This window comes from Dermacentor silvarum, chromosome 6 (assembly GCF_013339745.2).
Source record: "Dermacentor silvarum isolate Dsil-2018 chromosome 6, BIME_Dsil_1.4, whole genome shotgun sequence".
Lineage (NCBI taxonomy): Eukaryota > Metazoa > Arthropoda > Arachnida > Ixodida > Ixodidae > Dermacentor > Dermacentor silvarum.
The window spans coordinates 8,248,623-8,270,520 of NC_051159.1; positions in this window are offsets into that span (position 1 = coordinate 8,248,623).

Below are 21,898 nucleotides of genomic sequence, written 5' to 3' on the forward strand. Positions count from 1 at the left end.
AAAAATATTTCTAACAGTCCGTATGGTCACATTCCGCAGTACTATCCCCCAAAGAAGCGGCAGATTCACTAGGTGATATTGCGAAAGGGCTTGAAGCACTTTTTCTTCGCTGTGCCCTAGACATAGGAGGCTTAATAGTTCGACATACGAGTTTGTAGAAGTCACCATGACAGAATTATCCGATGTCATCTTAACTGCACAACAATCGGCTCCTGAACCAGACCATATCACAACATCTATGATTAAGCTATTATTTAACTCTTTCCGTAATGAGCTTTTGAATACAGTTAACAGTTCCCTTCAATACACATGGATCCCGGACGCTTGGAAAATTGCAAAAGTTGTGCTTTTATTTAAAAATCAGAACCTCGGATATGTCTTGGACAACATTCGGCCCATTTCCCTTACGTTGAACCTAGTCAAAGTAATAGAAAGATTAATCCATGTCCGGCTCATTGAATTCACTTTTTCCAAGGGTATTCTGTGCTCGAGACAAATAGAATTTAGGCCTCAGTGTTCCATATGGTCAGCTCACGTTGATTTAGAAAGCCGTATTCGACTCGCAGGATAATCAGGAAACGTATCAGCTTTAGTAACTTTAGATATTGCAATCGTATATGACAGTGCCGACCATGGAGTTTTAATTTCTAGATTAGTGAGCTGTGCTGTTTCAGACTATATAGTGGCCTGAATGGAGGAGTTTCTTTCTGATAGAAAATTCTTTTGGTTCAAAGATGGGGTGACATCGGGTACGTATAAACAGACGACAGGCGTACCACAGGGATCAGTTCTTTCTCCGCTTTAGTTTAATATTTTGTTATCTTATGTCCCAATTCATCAGGGTGTGCATGCAACTCTATCTCTATGCTGATGACATTGAATTTTTCTCCTCATCACGGGATATAAATACGTTGCACCAAATTTTGCAATCTTATTTGTCTGCACTCGAGGTCTGGCTGGACGGGCTGTATTTTTCCCTTAACGTCAAGAAATGCGCGTTACTTGTATTTCCATTATCAAATCCCGTTTTCATTTCTCTTAATTATCGAAATGAGCCGATACTGCAAGTTGCAGCTGTGAAGTACTTGGGTATAACCTATGATGGTACACTAAACTGGCAGCAGCAAATCGAAACAAATGCTAGGAAAAGAGAACGTGCGATGGGATTGTTGCGCTGTTTCAGCAAAAAACAAAAAAGAAGACTGGGATGCGCACGGATACGTTGGTGATGATTTACAAACTTTATGTCCACCCTATTCTCGAATTTGGCTGTGTTCTTTTTTCAGGATGTGCAGCATACAAGCTAAGACCTTTAATACTACTAGAAAGGCAAGCGCTACGTCTTTGTTTTGGATTGCTAAGTTTTGTGGCTAATGATGTGCTTTATCAAGAGGCTGGAATTTTCCCGATTGAGTCCAGGTTTAAGCAACTTACGGTCCTGACTTTTCTAAAGCTTTACGATGCATCCCTATTCCGTTGCAATCCGTTTTCATCAATTGTGCCGATTCATTTTTCAGAACACATTGGCGGCGTTATCGACAACCTCAAGTTGTTTTTGTTGAGACGCTGTTATCAAAGCTTCATGTTCGCCTACCGCGCTTGATGTCTCCAAAAACTGATTTGTTAAAGGTGAAATTGATGTTTGATTATATTAAAACGCACAAAACTTCTTCCGGCGCGCATGCTTTAAGGTCTCCTTCAAGATCATCTTAGTCAATTTCCGTCTCACTTGGTTATTTCTACGAAAGCAACATAGAATAAAGAGAAGGCCGGAGTGGGCATCTTTTCAAATCGGCTTAACTGTCGTTTGCTCTCCGTCTCGCTGATTACACCTCAATAATTCTTGTAGAATTTCTGGCCATTATTCTAGCCATAAGAAAATTGGGTCCTCAGACATCGAAAGTAATAATTGTTACCGATGAGCCATGGGTTCGTACACATTTAACTTCTACGAAGCGGGAACACCTCCTGAATATATTTTCGACCCTTCTCCCGGACAACTTGTCTGAAGTCCACTTTGTCTGGGTGCCCGGTCAAAGTGGAATTTCTTTTACTGAATCAGCTGACTCGCTCGCATCATCGTCACTAAATGGTCCTGTCTTAAATATTCTTCCTGATTTCGCTTTTATAACAGGAGCTAGATTTAAAGGCTTTTTATTTCTAAATTGTAATAAATCATTCCTACTTTCCGCAGGTGATTTTCGACATTTAAATTTCCGGTGGAACTAGAGCAAATGCCTTTCACGACAATGCGAGGTGACTTTATCAAGCTTCCGTTGTAGAGTGCCCCGCCTAATTTGTCACCTTTATAGGTCTATAGGTCTTGTTTATCCATAACTAACCTGTGCTCTTTTTGTAATGAATCAGAAACTAGGGAGAATTTCTTTCTGTCTTGCGCCACTTTTCTTCCCTCCGCAGAATGTTCCTCATATTTCCTACAAGTAAGCTGGCGTTAGCGCTTACCACACCAAACATTTTGTCCTTTGGTGCGTGTCAGTTAGACACAAGCCATGGGTCAATGATCACTGCTATCCACAATTTTATTGAAGCGTCAGGGAGGGTTCACTGCACGGTAGCGACCGTGGGACACTTCACATTATTTTATTTTTTACTAAAATTATGAATAAGCCCTCTCAAAATTTCTGTTGGAATTGAGTTGACTATTGCTTCATGTTAAATGTTTTACCCCCTTTGGTATGTTGTTAGACGCACATTTCAAACAACCTAATGTGGCCAATCACCCCTGTGGGTACTAGCCATGTTTTGAGGCAACAACAACAACAACAACAACAACAACAACAACAACAACAACAACAACAACAACAACAACACAACAACAACAACAACAACAACAACAACAACAACAACAACAACAACAACAACAACAACAACAACAACAACAACAACAACAACAACAACAACAACACAACAACAACAACAACAACAACAACAACAACAACAACAACAACAACAACAACAACAACAACAACGGGCACGGTTGGGCGGGAGCCACAACAGCCCTATGTTGATACAAGTTTAAGGAAGGCATTTGACACGGTAATCATGTAAAGGCTATTTCAATTTTAGGGTTCTTTCCAGTCTTGTCATTTCTTCACGTCCCACCTTTTCGCACTGTTGAGAAAAACTTACTAACGTTATCTAGCCCCTCTCAATACTACTACGTTGAAAGGCCCCGACGCAACCCCGCTACGCCTCATAGTTTGAACAGCCCCGAAAAACACCTCTGAGGCCACCTTGTCAGCCAGAGCGCCCCGAGCGTCGACATAATTGGCGTGGGATTTTTGCGAATGTGCCTTACTATTACAACTGCTCAAACGCACTAGCAACGCAAAGAACCTGCCTTCTGGACTTATTTGCAACTGTCCAGAAAGCACGTGCTCTGCCATTGGTTAAAGGGCCACACATGAACCCGACACGTTGATCGAATCAGGATGCTGACTGAGACAGCCAGACCAGAGAACGTTTGCACGACTTCTGCACAGCACAATGAACTTTCCGCATAGCACATTCACAAAAATGCAGCTAGTCGCACCATCTTGCAGTCACGTGTGTCACTTTCTTCTCGGCACCGAGTGCTCAACTTGCGCTTTCAACATGTTCGTTGCTTCCGCGTTTTTGTTTGGATGAGACTTTTGGACGACCTTCTCCCTCCACGAGGTTGTTCCGGCCTGAAAGATGAGCGCTTGTGCTTTCCTTACGCCAACCACGGCAACTTTAGGAAATCCGTACCGTCAACTGACTTGTTACGCGAGTTGATCGCTGCGCGACCGCCCAACTGCCCTCTCAGGTCATTCAAATCTTCCAGGGTGTTGCTCAGGCAGTGTTGCTTAAGCGTGTTATTACTCTTCTTCGATTTCATCCCCAGGGCGAGCCTGGATCTTAGCCGAGCCCCCATTCCTCCCAACGGTCGCCAAATTCGTGCTCCGCAGAGATTTTTTCGGCAGATAATAATGAGTCCGGCGATATTTGTGGAATTGATGACCGACGCGAAAATACGTAGCCCACAAAAGACTTGTTTAAACTTTTTTCATCCAGTGGCACCTGTCTTCGTAAAGATTGATCGGTGGCGTTTAATGTGCAAAGTCACATAGGGCCTATGAACGACCCCGTCGTGGAAGGCCTTGCATTAATTTGGCCACCTAATCCTCTATCGGAAAAGGAGGCCGCCACGACAGGCAATCGAACAAGCGACTTCGCTCACAGCGGCAGAGTGTCGTAGCCACCAAGGTCACAGCGGCTCAGGCTCGTATTGGGATCGTTAAAGCGGTTATCTTAGGCTGGAGTAGGCTACTTTCACTAGCAGTTGGGTACACAACAAATCGAAACCGTGAAAATTGAGAACGGGGGGTTGTTTTATTATGTCAATGTCTTATATGCTTTCTTAATTCAATGTTTGGGCTTGTGCCCTTGTAAATAAAACTGTCAAGTGTCACTACGGAATACTTCTGTCGGTTTTTTTGCACATGAGTTCTACATTTCTTAAAGAGGCTGACGACGCTTGAAAGATTGGACTCCTCCATTGCCGAATTGCTCCCACTTTCACTTTCTTGGGGACCATTTCTTGTTTTTATGCTGCGACCACCCCCTTCCCCATTTCGGCGAATGAGCTATTCTAAAAAAATAAATAAAAGAAAGCGAAACTCATGCGGAGCTTTAATGTTCCCAATGTTTTAAATCTGTTACGCCTTTGAAGTTCCCGCGTTAAATTGAAGTTACAGCATAAATAAGTGCCGAAATGTGTGTGAGCTCATGAATGTAATTGGCTTTTGGACCTCACGTGCTTCGCATTGTATATCGACGCTTTTTCTTTCTTTTCCTACGAGTGTATTGTTACATTTTAATCTATGTTCAATTTTATTTAGTACGTAAACAGTAGTTCCCTGCTGTCTGCCAGGTGCAGCCTTCCAAGCCCTTCACGCTTTGGCTGGCCTCCAATTTGCACTTTTGTAACGGACTTAAAAATAAATATGTGCGCATGCGAATAGTTCGTTCATTAATTCTTTCATCCATCAACGTGAGTGCGGTAATTGTTCTCCACTACGATGGGGCGTCATGTATTCTTTGCACACAACCGTCGTCCAGACGCCCGCAGCGGCTGCAGCCCAATCCGTTGCGGCCCAGATGATTTAGCGGGTTCACTGCACGCACCGTCGTCTCTGGACTCAGTCGCCGAAGAGCGGCGGGCGCACGCGGTCACCGGTGAAATCGGTCGAGGAAGTACGAGCGTCGCTGCCGACTACTGTGCAACGATGCGCGTCCTTCGGGTCCCAGCCGCTGCGCGTTACGCGCGAGTAACGCCAGTAGCGAAAGCGATCGTCTGTCTTCTTCGCCACTGGGTATGTATAGCTGAAGTCTTGCCCGAGCCACGTCGACGAACCGAGTCGATGAACCAGAGTCCCGCAGCGTCGGAATGCGCGCCTGATGCTTTGGTCGCCGATTCTCTGTTATTTAAAGTGAAGTATTCTTTGCCTGTGTACAATCATTGCATTCTACCAGTGCTAACATAAGGGATATACAGGGTGTATCAGCTATCACGCAGCACGATTTAAAAAAAGAGGAAAGGCGTTACGTGAAGCAAACCTAATGCGTACTGTTTCCAGTGCAGTGGAGTAGCCACCAGTAATTTTTTCGTTACTGAGATTTAATTAGTTAATTGTAATTAATTATCTATCTTCAGAAGTACTGTCCTAATTATTAAAGTGTCAATGAGAAAATTGTAGAGCAACATGAAAAACTCCCGATAAAGCTTTCTGTTGCTCAATACGTGCTACATAAATGTGTTTTTTCGAGTGTGAAAGATGCCCGCGAATACACGCAGAATTGCCACGCAACTGGCTGCTCGAGGCGCTTGTCGGGAGTATTTCATGTTGCTCTACAATTTTCTCATTGACACTTTGATAATTAGGGCAGTACTTCTCAAGTTAGATAATTAATTACAATCAACTAATTAAATCTCAGTAACGAAAAAATTGCTGGCGACTACTCCACTGCACTGCAAACAATACGCACTAGGTTTGCTTCGCGTAACGCCGTTCCTCTTTTTTCAAATCATGCTGCGTTATAGCTGGGACACCCTGTATACTAGGAGGTTAACAAAGAAGCTCGAGAACAAGTTAAGGACCGCACATAGAGCGATGGAACCAAAAGTCGCAGTTTCGCCCGAAAGGCGAAGCACCGATTGCGATAGCAAATGATTAGATAGCTATACGAACTAAGGATAGTAGTTTTATCGGCCGTATAAAGTTGTAAATATTCGCTTACTAACTAAATAAACAAGCACAGTGCCACGCGCGCACAGGTAAACATGAACACATCTCGCTCGATGACCGCGGGAGCTCGTCAAAACGCTGGAGTGAGAAATCGTGCCAGTGGCAGCGAGCAAACTGACCTGCGCGCTGGCGCTCGCTTCAACGCTAACTAAACGTCGAAAGCGCAGCGCATACGAAGCTACCGGCACTCGGCGAATGCCCTTTGGCCCATCGCAGATCGCATTGAAGATGAGGCCGCCGCGGGCAGACACTTCAGCCACGTCGCAGATCGCTTTCACGATAGCTCAACGAGCAGCAGCCGCGTAAGCAGAACGCACCTCCCCCCCGCCACTCCCGTCTCCGTCGCCTCCTCCCTGTTCCTCGCGCGTGAACGAAGAGCGTGCGCTTCCGGCCGCCTTCCTTTGTCGCGTGCGCGAGATTAAGCTGCGGTTACCGGCTCACCCTCACACGCCTTCACGGCGATGGCAAAATGTGCTTGGAGTGTCCATATAATTGCTATCGCAATTATTCATTCGGGCAGCAGCAGTGGCGGTTGGCGTGGTTGAATCGCGTCTAAACGCACGACTGAAATTTTTGCAGTTCATCATCGCTTGACGCTGGGCGCTGTCGGACAAGATTACGTCACAACAAGCTGCTGCCACCAAGGATCGCCGAGACACGTGACCCTTACTACTGACGGAGCCTACAAAAGGATCGACGCTTGGCCAACGGACTCATTCGGGCAGCAGCAGTGGCGGTTGGCGTGGTTGAATCGCGTCTAAATGCACGACTGAAATTTTTGCAGGTTAGTGAAAATTGTCTGCAATATTGATTTGCATTCATATGTTTTACTCGCTATTCCCGCTGCTGCTGCTGCTGCCTTGACCGCTGCTTTGGTTGCTTTTTTCATGTCAATCGTTTCTCTTGAGCAAAAATGACTGCAGAGGCCTGTTCCTTTTGTCACACAGTGTTTAGTGAGGATGATGTCGTCATGCAATGTGTTGACTGCCGCGGTGACTTCCATGTCGGAAAATGTAGCGGCATCACTGCTAGGTCGTTTAAGATGATGAAAGATGCGACCAAGAAGTCACTTAGATGTCCTACATGTAAGCTTTCTGTAGGGAACTCTGACACAGCGGGCCAATCTGTGAACCTTCAAAGTGAGCTTGCTGAAATAAACAAAAAACTGTCACAAATGCAAACCCTAGAGGCAAAGTTGGATAAACTGATGGGCTTGAAAGAAACTGTGCAGAACATCGAAAGGTCGGTGCAGCATTTGTCTGATACCTACGATAACCTTAAAGACGCTGTAAATCGGCAGGAACAAGGTATCGGTGAATTACGCCGCCGAATGGAGGCTGTTGAACAGTCGCAAGATGTGACAATGCTATCAAAGTTAAAACAAGAAGTGAACGCTCTCGAACAGTACAACCGCAGACAGAATATGGAAATTCACGGTTTGGCTCAACGGGATGGCGAAAATCTGATAACAGAAATAAATAAGATTGCCGCGCAGCTTGACTTGCCGCCATTATCTGAAAAAGATATTGACGGAATTCACCGTCTACGTTCAAAAGAGGGTAGAGACCCTGTCGTTCTTGTTCGTTTTTCCACCAGAACACTGAAGACTGCATGGTTCGAAAAGAAAAAAAATCTTAGGAGCAAAACACAGGGCATTAAATTCTTTGATAACCTGACTGCAGCGAACAAGCGATTACTTTGGCTTGCCAAGAACAAGGCAAGGGAATTGAACTATCAATTCGTTTGGAGTTCACAGGGAACTATCTTTGTGCGCAAGCAGCCGAATGCTCGAGCGATAAGGCTGGCCACAGAAAGCGACTTACAAAATCGTCTAAGATTAACGCATCGCCAACTTCTACAAACATGGAACCTTATCACGATGTTACATCTTTCAACGACTTGGTAGTGAAGAACAGCTGTTTTCATGAAAAGGGGCTTAAACTGTTTCACATAAACGCACAAAGTTTAAGAAATAAGCAAGCAGATATCGAGACATATCTGTCGCAGCTAAATTGTTGTTTTGATTTCCTAGCTTTCTCAGAGACGTGGTACGCGGGTGAGTATGACGTAATACACTTCTCGGGTTACAAGCACATTTCAATTTATCGTTCAAGAAAGCGAGGCGGTGGCGTATATTTATATGCTCGCGAATGTCATAGTTGCGTAATACTGCAGGAATTTACACGCATGACCGATGATTTTGAATGTATTGCTGCAATTTCTCGAAATATTCTGATTGTTGTTGTCTACCGCCCACCGCAAGGTGTGCTAACAGGACTGCTTGATTATATGGACTCAGTACTTGAACTTGCCAACATGAAGAAATTGCACCCGATTATTCTTGGTGACTTCAATGTTGACTTACTTTCAAAAAGTAACGAAAGTATCCAACTCATTGAAACTATGCTAGCAAATGGTTGTGAAAACCTTATTGAAATTCCTACTCGGATAACACCGAATTCGAAGACATTGATTGATTTATGTTTTACTTCGGTCACAAAAAATGAAACATGTTCCGGAGTGCTCAGTTCTGGTATAAGTGATCATCTGCCGATTTTCGCTGCGTTACCATTTCATGTGCGCACTGATCAAAATCTCTACTTTAAGCGAGTCATAAATAACCAAAGCATACGGCTATTTCAAACTTTGCTTTCCAATGCGAATTGGTCTGATGTTTATGCTCAAGCGAATCCCTCTGCATCATACGACCTATCCAAAGTAAAACAAATGAAGCATTTCCTTTCGCCCCTGTGGTCAAGCATAAAAAAGCTAGAAAGGAATGGGTAAATCATGACCTATATAAGCGCATTCAACACAAAGACAAATTATTCACTAAGTTCTTAAATACCCGTAACCCTGAAATATTTAAAGAGTTTAAACAAGTCAGGAAGCAACTGAATAGTGATCTGAAGAAAGCGAAATCTGAGTACTACACACGTCGATTTGAAACTTCTATGAGTGATGGTCGTAGAATGTGGAACATATACCGCGAGATAACAGGTTCCTCTACACAGAATGTGCCGTCAGAAATTGTTGTAAATGATGTTAAATTTTGTGGAAACAGCGCAGCTAATTTATTTAATAATCATTTTATCAATGCTGGTGCTTCAACTTTCACATCAGATTGTCTCCCAAATCGAAATTGTAAAAGTTACATGGATAATCGTGTCAGCGAGACGATTTTTCTTGCACCTACATCTGAAAGCGAGATTTTTTCCATTCTCAATTCCTTGAGCAACAAATCAGCCGCTGGTGAGGACGGCATCAAAGCTCAACCTATTAAAGCAGCTGCTCACATAATATGCGGTCCGTTGGAACACATCTGTAACAGTATACTTTCCACTGGAGTTTTTCCTGAACAAATGAAGATAGCTCGTGTTGCTGTGATTTTTAAGGGCGGAAATCACAACGACCTCAATAATTACAGACCCATTTCGGTATTGCCATTATTTTCAAAAGTCGCTGAGCGTATTATACATAGGCGCCTAAATGGTTTTCTGCTGGATAAAGGTATTATTTCGGATAAGCAATATGGCTTCCAGAAAAATAAATCAACCGAAATGGCATTATTAAGAATCAGAGATACAATTATAAATAATATTGAAGAAAGAAAGCTTACCATTGGTATATTTTTAGATTTTCGCAAGGCTTTTGATTCTATCAAACATAAAATATTACTAGATAAGCTCCAAGTATATGGCGTTCGAGGCACAGCGTTAGAACTTATGAATAGTTACCTTGAATCTCGATTGCAATATACTTCATTGCAAGGTTACACTTCGGAAAAAAACGTAATTAAATATGGGGTACCACAAGGTTCGATTTTAGGGCCATTACTGTTTATTGTGTATATAAATGATATAGTAAACGTTCCATTAACAGATGAAATAATAATGTACGCGGATGACACTAATGTTTTCTTTTCTGGTGTTGACCTTCAGGAACTAGAAGTTGCTGCAAATTCTTGGTTAGAAGAACTTCACAAATGGCTACATTTAAATCAGCTCAGTCTAAATGCGAAAAAAAACTAAGTTTATGGTGTTTTATGCAAGGAATAAAGAAATAAGTTACGATGTTAAACTTTACTACTGTGGATCGCAACTAGAACATGTGTCAAGTCATTCTTTCCTAGGAGTTATATTTCATAAAAACTTAAGCTGGACAGAGCACATAAATAAGGTACGCACTAAAGTTGCACGGTCAGTTGGTTTGCTACAACGAATCCGGTACTATGTGCCTGTAAGGCTTGTCAGACAACTGTACTTTTCGCTGGTACATTCCCATCTTAGCTATGGCTTATTAGTATGGGGAAACGGCAATAAAACCGATATAGAAAAACTAGCGGTATTACAACGGCGAGCTGTACGTTTGCTTAATTCTTCTGATCAATACATAGGATCTTCTAAACTAATGATGCGCTACAATATCCTTAATATTAGAAACTCTTACCAAGCAAAGATCTGCATTCGGTTGTTTAAAGATATCTCCAGCAATTTTGAGACATTTTCAAACCGGTACCTCAGTAGAAACACAGGGTACAGCTTACGCCACACCTCAATAGTAGCGAAGAAACCCAGGACAAACTATGGCATGCAAACTATCGAATATGAAACCATGCGTTTATGTAATACGTACCCTAACATTGTTGATGTCGCTAGAGATTGTAGAACTATTCGCCAATTTAAACACTTCATAGTGAACATGTTTCTCTCTTCTGATCTAGATACGCTGTACAAATGTTAAAGCAACAGTGAATTCTTCAGTGTTAAAGGTGCTTGGTTGTTGCATTAGTGATGTAATAATTACATTCTTTAAATGTTACTTTTATGTTAATCATGTATTAACTCGTTTGTATGTTATTTTACAAGCAAATGGTGTTCTGCAGTGTGCTTCAAAGATTGTTTTGTATGTAGTTATGAAATGTCTGTTTTACAAACTGCTTTTGTAACTTGCAAATTCCGCTATCTCTGCTGCCCCAGCGAGGTAAGGCCTAGTCAGGAGATTTAAGCCCTCCTTTTGCCTTACCTCGCGGGCAAACCTTGTATCTGTTTTGCCCGAATAAAGAAAAAATGTTAGGGGCAACGTTAAGTGACAGGAAGAGAGCGATGTGAATCAGAAAGAAAATGGGCATATCGGATATTCTAGTTGACTATAAGAGGAAAAAATGGAGCTGGACAGCCCTTGTAATGCGTAGTGTAGATAACCGGTGGACCATTAGAGTTACAAAATGGCTGCCAAGGGGAGGGAAGCACAGTCGAGGACGGCAGAAAACTAGGTGGGTTGATGAAACGTGAACTAGCCAGTGTAAGACAGGGGTAATTGGCGATCGCAGGGAGAGGCCTTCGTCCTGCAGTACACCTAAAATAGGCTGCTGCTGATGATGATGCTTTGCCTACGTCCCCAATGTTTGGCACGTTGTCGTCTGCCTGTCTTATATACTTAACTAAGCCAGCCCTGAAAAATTCACCGACGATTACTATACTCCATAATGCAAAAATTGAACGCAACTCTGTACGTGTTTTCATTTCGCGATATATTGGCTGGCGCGGAGTGTCTCATGTGGCACGTTGCGAACGGAGCGAAGTGTGGCGTGAATGCCTCGCTAATCGGGAGATCGCAAGAGGCAGCGCGTGGGTGACGAGTGGGTGCGATTCACAGCAGCCGCCACAGATGGGCGCCACAGATGGGCGCCTCTGCTCGTGCAGCGCTTTGTTTCTATATACATATATGGTATTGGTGGTCGTGCTCGCCGCATGCCTTATCGCTGGCGTCATCGGTGAACAGACGACGCGCGCTACTCTGGCGCCATCTCGTAGCGATCGTCGCCTCAGAACATATCTTGTGCGGCACTAGGCTTTTCTTCTCGCGCTTTCGCCATACTCTCCTCCACCGCTTTCCGGCTCACGGTTCCGCTGCACCCACCTCCTCCGCTTCCCTCCTCGTGTTCTCTTCCATATGGCCGTCTTTCATCCCCCGCTGTGTCCGTGGTCGCTCTTTCATCCTCCGCTGTATTAATTCGCTTGGTTACGCCGAGGGACGCCGATGCTCAGTCGCAGGAACGGGGGCCTAAGAGCTGCGCTTTAAAACAAGTAGTATTTTATGGGATCGATCCCGGAGACTGTGTAAGAAATGTGGCGATTTGCTGGGTCCATTCTGGCAACAGTGCACCAGTGCCCTCGCAATGGATTTAATGAGAATTTTAACGCGGGCTATTTCAGGAGGCGGTGCAATAAGAAGCGGGGGTTGGAGGCTCCTCCTCCTCAGCATCATCATTTCAGGTGATCAGTAAGCAACTGTTTAAAATAATGGGTTAATAAAGTGCATCACGTTCAGAAAGAAACAAGCACTGAAACTCGCAAGTTTCGAGGACTTTCCCGCTTTAATTGGGCGATGCTGAAGCAAATGATAAACGCCTTGCAGCATCTACTTGCTAAACACGCCTGTGGGTAAGACAGGGGTAATTGCATAACTGGTAACGCAGGCTGTGGAGAAGACGCTGGCTGCTCTCTATTAGCTTAAAGACTGTTACTGCCTGTGTGTCACATCATGGACTTCTTTCACATTAACTTCACCCCTTACCATCACCTGAATCTCTTGTCCCTGTCTGTTTCCTTGTACCCTTTACGCCATCTGGAGTAGCAAGTCAGAAGCATGTCCAACAGGCTGACCATTCCACGTTTTCAACATTAAACTATATCTCTTTCTATTTCGCTCCAAAACAGCCTAAATGCGAGAAATGCTCAGAAATCTGTGCCATCGCTAAATTTTCGGGGCAAACTTCAGGAAAATACAGTTCGACCATAATTTTCTCCAGTAATTACTAGCTTTGTGTGTCCCGCTGGAACATTGCGGGCAATTCAACCTCGGAATATTCGTATCTCGCAGTAGTGCTATTGAAAAACAACTATAAACGCAGTAATTATAATATTTTAGTCTATGCCATACCTATGCAGTGGATGATTCATCTTCGCAACACAACTCACTGCAGTCAATCCCATATTTGTATTATGTATATATTTTACTCACTTTTACAGGCGATGATTTTTAGGCCTGTTTACAGCAAAAATTTATTCACTCTGGGTAATTCATCCGCCATTGGCCACTCATGTTTTCATTGGGCTCTTTGTACATAGCTGAACCTTACGCCATAAAGAACGTCATCATGCATGATCATCGTTATTGTAAAGTTATTTTCTCAAGAGAGAGGAAGAGATAGTAAACTTTATGCAAAACAGCACACGAGTGTAGGTAGCTCCTCCACTCTGCAGTGGGTGGTCCCCTTAGTCCAGGAGTCCAGCGGCCTTAGCTGCCCTTCTCGCTCGGTTGATCAGCTTGAGCTGGTCCGTTGAGTTGGAGCTGGACAGCCCGACTCAACTGGCCCACGTCAACTGGCCTTTGGAGGGAGTTACAGAACTGGTGGTGTTTTGTGCCACACGGGCCAAGTATGACCTGGCGCTCTTTGGCCATACTTGGCCCTTGCGCCACAAAACACTACATTGATTATCGTGCAAGTTTCTCTCCATAGCGCTCTGCCTCGTCCGTTAGCTTCGAGACGCGAATATTTAGCTTACGGTTGTGCCACTGCCTTCGTTATCTTCTCAGCAGACTGTGGCGCGCTCCTACATGTGTAAAAGGCGCGCATCCACTGCCGGATTCTCGAAGTGAATGAAAATACGATATTAAAAGATTAAGCCCTTGAACGTAAACCCTTCGAGCAACCGCGCATGGAGACCAATGCGTCACAGCTGCTTTTGGAGTCACGTAGTCAACACGGTAACGTTGCTTTCAGTTCAGGGACGCCCATTAAGCCTAAAAAGGAGACCGCACCATAGACCCACTTATTCGATCCGTAATAGTTTTCTATCATCATTAGATAGCCTATTCAGCTAGACCTGTTTCCTCTCTGCGTGTATACGCTGACAGAATTATGTGCTTTTCGTTAAAACTCATTCGCTTCCACAGCCGGCGCGATCCGCCGGCCGCTCAAGAAACGGCTGTTTCTGTCTATTTTTCATAGATGGCTGCACATTACAGTTCATTTTCTAGATTTTTGGGAGGTTTTGCACGCTGGGTGGACATATTTATCTAAACTTTCAGCAGGAGTTGTTTGTGAAACGATGGAACGCTTCCTGCTGGCCAGACTCCGCTCTGTTGTAGACGTTGCAACCAGAGTACCGGGCTCAAAAGAAAGCGTACAGGCGTCCGAGTGGGCTCATTTTTTCAGCGCATACCACCAAAAACTGCGAAGTAGAACCATTCAATGCTGTGCTTAGTTTCCGAGGGCCCATATCAAGATTCAGAGAGGCGTTCTTTGCATTTCACGTTTTTGACGTGTAAAACATTTTTAATGCTAACTTTACTGCATCTGACGTGGAAGCCTTTTGGGAACAAAATAAATCAGACATTTTGTAAACGCGATGCCTGTAGCAGAGTTTAGAGACATTTTCTTAGAACGCAGAACGCGCTCAACGAAGCCAGAACAGTTGCCGGGAAGCCTCACACGCATTCAGGGATTTTTGAATGCTATCGCTCTTAAATGCTCTTAAACGCGAAGCTTAGGCGTCCTCCAAATTTTTCATTTTCGGTATCAAAAATTTGGAGAACGCTTAAGCTTCGTCTTTAAGAGCGGAACGACGGGTCCCGTTCGCATCGCATTTTAAAGCGAAAGCTTTACTAACATATTCGAGCCGAGTTTCGCCGTCAGCAGCAATTTGACCTTCATTTTAACGCAGCAGCGCCGTAGCCTTAGCAACGCATCACGTGACTCGCTGTGCCAAGCTGCGCCACCGCCGCGTGTGAGCCACCGCCGCCGGCTTGGGGTCGCCGCCTGAACACGTGACTCGCCGCGCGCCCGGCTAAGAGGACGGCCGCGCTCGCCTAGTCAGTGCTAGCTTGGCCATGGATCAGAGCGAGGCCGGGCCGTCTTCTCTGAGTGTTGCGCGAGAGCGGGAGGCTTAGATCTGTCGTCGGCAAGCGGCGTCTGACCACCCCGCGTATATCGCCCGGCGAGCTCCTTCACTGGATAGGGGCCGGAATGCCAAGAGCGCGAAGCTAGCGTCGGAAACTGAGGAAGAGCGAGCCGTCCGGCTCGCCAAACGCTTCGACTTGTAGGCTTATTATTTATAACCTGGTATAACGATGAGTTATGCATAAGCATAATAACCTAAGCATAATCTAAGCATAATAACCTAAGCATAATAATTACAGCTAAATCAAAGGTTAACCAAGTGAAACCCAGGCTTAACCAGGCTAAACCGAGCTTTCGCTTTGCATATCCAGAATTAGCTGAGCTAAGCCTCAGCCATTTTTTGTAGCGTTAGCTACACTGGCCTAGCCAAGCCCGTTTCGCGCGGCACATCAAGAGCGGTGCTGCGCATGCGCAAGGATCAGTGATGTCACACGGCTTGCGCACCGGAGCCACCGCAGCCGGCACCTCTCGCGCACTCCGCCGCCGCCGCCGCGACTCACCGCCGCCGGTCTGCGCATTCCAGAGGAGTGACGTCGTAGCCGTGGTAGACGCGCTGGCACCGGCGCGCTCGCTGTGCAGTCGCCGTCTGACACTGCGCTGGAGCCGCTGCGCTTCTGACTGGCGTTTGCCAGTGTGGTATAGCCATGGAGAAGGAGAGCGCAAATGCTGCTCAACAGCGCAGAAGAACGGAGAAGCTTGACTCATCGGATCCCGAAGTAGTTGCCTGGCAATTAGCGGTTGAGCGTAGGAGGAATGAACAGAAGAAGGCTAAACGTGCTGCGGAGACACTGGAGCAAAGGGACGAACGTCTAGCAAAGCGGCGTCGCCAGGAGGCTGAGCGACGTGCCCGACCACCCCTGCAGCAACAACAAAACGCCGTCGATGACGTCAAGGCTCGCCGATCGACTGAATATACCGTGAAACTCAGCGAAAGCGCCAGTGCGACTCGGACCTTCAGCTGAACCTTTGCTAACGCTACGTATATCCTGGCATAGCCGAGCTAAGCCACACACAATTTTTCTTTATGAGTAGGCTTCACTGCAACACACAACGTGGGAAAGTCAGCTTACAAAAACCAAGCTTACACCGATCCCCTTAAAGTCCGCTTCCATTTTAAACACAAATGCATTGCAGGGAAGACATTTATCCAGGGGCAATATCATCATCATCATCATCATCATCATCACACCCTATATTTATGTCCACTGCAGGACGAAGGTCTCTCCCCCTTCATCACTCCACCTAGTTTTCTGCCGTCCTCGACTGCACTTCCCTTCTCTTAGTATCCATTCTCTAACTCTAATTGTCCAACGGTTATCCGTCCTACGCATTACATGGCCTGCCCAGCTCCACTTTTTCCTCTTAATGTCAACCAGAATATCGGCTATCCCCGTTTGCTCTCTGATCCATACCACTCTCTTCGTGTCTCTCAATGTTAGGCCTAACATCTTTCCTTCCATCGCTCTTTGTGTGGTCGTTAACTTGCTCTCGAGCTTATTTGTTAACCTCCAAGATTCTGCCCCATATGTTAGCACTGGTAGAATGCAATGATTGTAGACTTTTATTGCGGTAGCAATTATATGGACACTTCAAGCGGATTGCTGCCGTCGCCGTCGCCGTGAGGTTGCGTAAAGATTCCAAGGGCGATAAAATCGTCGCCGCACGCCGTATGCGCGAGCGAAAGCGCGCGGGTGACGCGCGATATCATGGAGGGCGAACTCTCCCCGCGGCTATCACGGAGAGCGAACGCACGGTGGAAAGCAAACGCGACCGTCGCGCGAAAGGCCGTGGGGGTATGGGAGGGCGGGAGGCGGGGCGGGGCTGTGCTCCGGCACCAAAGGCGTATCTTGCCACTCAATCTCCCACGCGAAAGCAAGAAACGGGAAGAGGGGGGGAGGGGGGGCAGCTTCTCCTCTGCCAACAACTTCTCCTCAGCCCTTTGCCCGGCGGTGCCGGTCGCCCGCACCGTCTCTTATCTCCACACGGCTCTGACCTTTGTATGCGCTGTGCATTCGCCGCTCAGTTTCCGTTGAAGCGATAGACCGCGCGAACCTGCGCTTGCTGCCAGCGTTTTGACAGTCGTTGGCTGCGGTCATTCAGTGTGATCTATTCATGTTTGCTTGTGCGCGCTGACACCACGATTGTTAATTCAGTTAGTAAGCCAATGTGTACAAGTTTATGCAGCCGATAAAACTACTATCCCTACTCCGAATATCTCTCTACTAATTTGCTATCGCAATCGATGCTTCGCATTTCGGGCGAAACTGCGACATTTTTTCTTTTCAACGACAGTGGTTAGCTCCCCGTCAGTATTTGGCAATGCCTGCCGTATGCACTCTAACCCAATTTTATTCTCCTGTAAATTTCTTTCTCATGATCGGGGTCCCCTGTGAGTAACTGACCTAGATAAATGTACTCCTTCACAGACTCTAGAGGCTGACTGACGATCCTGAATTCTTGTTCCCTTGCCAGGCTATTGAACATTATCTTTGTCTTCTGCATATTAATCTTCAGCTCCACTCTTACACTTTCTCGGTTAAGGTCCTCAATCATCTGTTGTAATTCGTCCGCATTGTTCGAGGGAACATAGTCGCTGCTTTTTAGAGTCTGCCGAAGTCTATTGGGCCAACGTATGTTCGCGAGCAAGCGCACGGAGCTTTCCCGCTGCGTCTGTGCTTGACACTGGGGTGGTGACGCAATCGGCACTGGTACGTGAAGATCGATCGGCTGCGTCTGATTGCTCGTTTCCAAAGATACCACACTGACATGGCAGCCATTGAAATAAGATGTCATGTCCTTTGTAAACTGCCGGATGATAAATTTCTCGTGTGTCGGCGACAAGTCGTTGGTGGGGTCCACGGCGTAATGCAGAGAGCAGGCTCCGGAGGGCGGCCTTGGAATCGCAGAAGATGGACCATTTCTGGGGTGTTTCCTGATCGATCAATTGAATTGCTGCGCGCAGAGCTGCAAGTTGGAGAGCCGTCGTTGATGCCAAGTGTGATGTCGTGAATTTTATCAATGTATATTTTGCTAGGACAAATACTGCTGCTGCTGAATCGGAGTGCATGACTGACCCATCGGTGTAAACATGTAAGCGATCACTGTGCACCTCATGCAGTAGCTATAATGCTGCTTGCTTCAAAGCTGCTGAAGGCATTTGTTTGCTTCTTCTTCTTGATGCCTGGAATGGTACGGCAGTGAATGCAGAGACCACAGTAGCAACGAAGGCCATGCTGCTGGGAATGGTTCGATGGTAGCGGTGCTCCGTGAGTAGTCAGGAGACGGCTAAAACTCGTATACGGCCTAGTTGTCGGCAGAAAACCAAGATGGTGAAAGGGTACCCTTGCGACATGTCGAATGTGCACTCTTGGAGCGTCGACAGCAACGTACGTTGACATCGGGGGGTCAGGTGCTGTGGCGATTGTGGCCTTAGGGAGGCCGAGGCACGTACGTAGAACTTGGGCTTCTATACTCTGGAGTGAGAAACCATCCATTGCCACTTGCTACAATATTTGAACCATGACCAGTTAGTGGCCTTGAAAGGACAGCCTTCATTGCAGTGAAAATCTATCTATCTATCTATCTATCTATCTATCTATCTATCTATCTATCTATCTATCTATCTATCTATCTATCTATCTATCTATCTATCTATCTATCTATCTATCTATCTATCTATCTATCTATCTATCTATCTATCTATCTATCTATCTATCTATCTATCTATCTATCTATCTATCTATCTATCTATCTATCTATCTATCTATCTATCTATCTATCTATCTATCTATCTATCTATCTATCTATCTATCTATCTATCTATCTATCTATCTATCTATCTATCTATCTATGGGCCCTTCAGTAAACCTCCTTGATGCCAACTCGGGTAAGTGGTATGTGCGCCTTTCATAATAATAATTATACAGGATGATCATTTTTAAGATTTAGGGAATTTTTAAAAATCGCCTATGACCGATAAAATAATTCTTGTCCTTGAGCTGAAATATTTGATGAGGTGGACATTACTAGCACGAGAAACCAAAACACATATTCAACCAATGAACAAAAATGCAATAATTAACTGCTTAATTAATTACTTTATGGCACATATTGCGATTCATGCATTGTAGCCGGTGAGCTTGCTAGGCGTATCCACTTGTAATGAATTTTCAGGATGACACCTGTTTCGTGATATATCTCCCAAAGTGTGGAACGAAGTACATGACCGTTCCAGTTACTTTTGTGCTTCAATACATAAAAGAGCGCTTTGTTAAAGGGACACTAAAGAGAAACAGGAAGTTCCGCTGGAATAAAAGAGTGACCTTCAGGAATGCATGCAGTTTTTGTTGTGTGCAAAAATACGAGTTAGTAGCGGAGAAATTCGTAAACAAAGACCAAATATCTCTTCCTCAATTTCTCTCACCCCAGATTTGGCGCTGAAGCAGTGTGGTCACAGATTGCATTGCTCTCAGCGAATCAGAATGCGCCATGATACGTCACCGCTTGCGTAAACGGCCGAGGCGCTGGATGCATCATGGCTGCATGCGTGGTCGCTGCGTTTGCGTTCGCCGCGATGGACACCGTTGCTGCCGCTGAACCTTGCAACGAAGAGCTTGCCAGGGAAGCAGGACTGCATTTCAGCGATATTCAGTGAAACGGAGCGCGAAATGATCCTCCGTGCTCGAACGGTAGGTGTTTCCGCATGCGATGGCGGTGAGCCGCCGGCTGCGCCGGCGGAAAGCAGAGCTTCGTTTTCGTCGACGGAGAGCAAAGCGTCCGGTCCGCCAGGCGACGATGTTCCCGACAGAACAAGCGTAGAAAGTTGCGCACGTACTCGGTATGGTTATTTCGTGGCTTTATTTAATGACATTCAGCACTCACCGAGCCGCCAGTTTGCTGCTGCAGGGGCACCGGTAGGGGGTTTGATGAAGGCCGCATTGAGGGAACAGCTGCTCGAGAAAGGACTGGCCTCTGGGGCACGCCAAGATACTTTCCGAGGGCAAGATTATGCACATAATCCAAGGGCGAGTGTCACGGAGCGGCATATTTTCGAATGTTTTGGACGCTGATTAACGACACGCCGAATTACGTGCGTCAAAAACGTGGGCTCCTGACTGTGCAGCGTATAATGCATTCGACATCGACACGCCGAATTACGGGCGTCAAAAGCGTCGTGGCCGCTCGAGCTGCCATCTCGATTCCAGACGCGACACGCCGATTATGGACCCCGAAGTGTGCGTGTACGGCCACGTGGTAGTGCCGGGCTCGACCTTGGCCCTTGACATTGGGAGAGAGGATAATCTGCGGTTCTTCGTCCATAGTGAAAGGGCGCGGCCAAGATTGTTGGGAGCTAAGAGAGCTGAATTCGGAGAACGCTACATAGCGGCAGTTTCCCTACCTAGGGAACTAGGGAAAGGAGAGGCTATTTAAGCGCATGTTTTGGGCCCTGCTGATTAGTCTAGAAGCTGAACCTATGCGCTGCTGAGAAGCCGTTGGGGGGCTAGTGCCGTCCAGTATCGCCTGGGCCGCCTGGCCACGTCGGAACTCCGAGGAACTTGTTGACGTACGAGACGTCAAACCAGCGTCTGCAACGAAGCTCACGGTAGTTCGCCTCAAGTTAGCTCAACCTGCTTGAGAGAAGACGTCCAATCTAGACTCCCGGGAACCCCAGCCCAGCAATTCGCATCCACCTCGACAAGATCGGACCGCCAGCATTCTTCGGGAAAGCTTTGTGCACCGACTTCACGGTTTATGGACTTGCTGCTGCTGCCCGGCCATGCGTATGACACCATTTGTTTTCTTTTGAACTTTGTTTAGTGAAATGCTGTTAGGTGTTATTCTTGTATATTTGATCCGCGTCCTGTTTCATATGTATATGTACTGATAATTGCTCGTATTTATTTGTCTTCATCATTGTGTTAGATTAAGTTCAGGTGTGTTAGTCTGTCTTGTGTTTTTTTATTATTGTATTTTATTGATTTGTGTATATTTATCAGCCGATAAATATCTTGTTTTTTGTTTACTCCCGACTCTGACTCTTTTCACTGTGCTCGCTTGCGTACGGAACGACCAACCAGCTTGTCTACCCCGTCGATCGACTTCGCGCCGACGACGAATCGGAGACAGCTGTGACAGCGAGAAATGCAGAGAGCACACCATGGGTTTCTCTGGCTCTTTTGCCGTTTTATCATCGGCAGAGCACTGAGCCATTGCGAACGCCGGGGAGCCGGGGCTCTCCTCGCGACACCACATGAAAGGACACAATCGAGTCAACACTGCCACTGCCCCTGAACAAGCGCCTTGGGCCATTTATACAGCCCTCAACACTACACACACGAGGCATTTTCTGGCTGTTTCCCGCGAAGTCAACGTTTTTCGAGCCACGCAACACGCAACCTAACACCGTAGAGCGGAACAGGCGCGCGCGACGATGCATTGACCAAAAACGAAACTACGAAACTATCACGGCCGCATGTATCGCCATGCCATTTTTTCTTATTTATTTAATTTTGTGCAAAACTTGTACTTCCTCGCTTGAAACGGTTTAAAAAGTTGGCAAATGCTGTTTATGTACGTTTAAGGTGTATTTCATTTTGCGTTTTATTAACAGCGATAAATCGCTCTCGACCAATCGCGACCG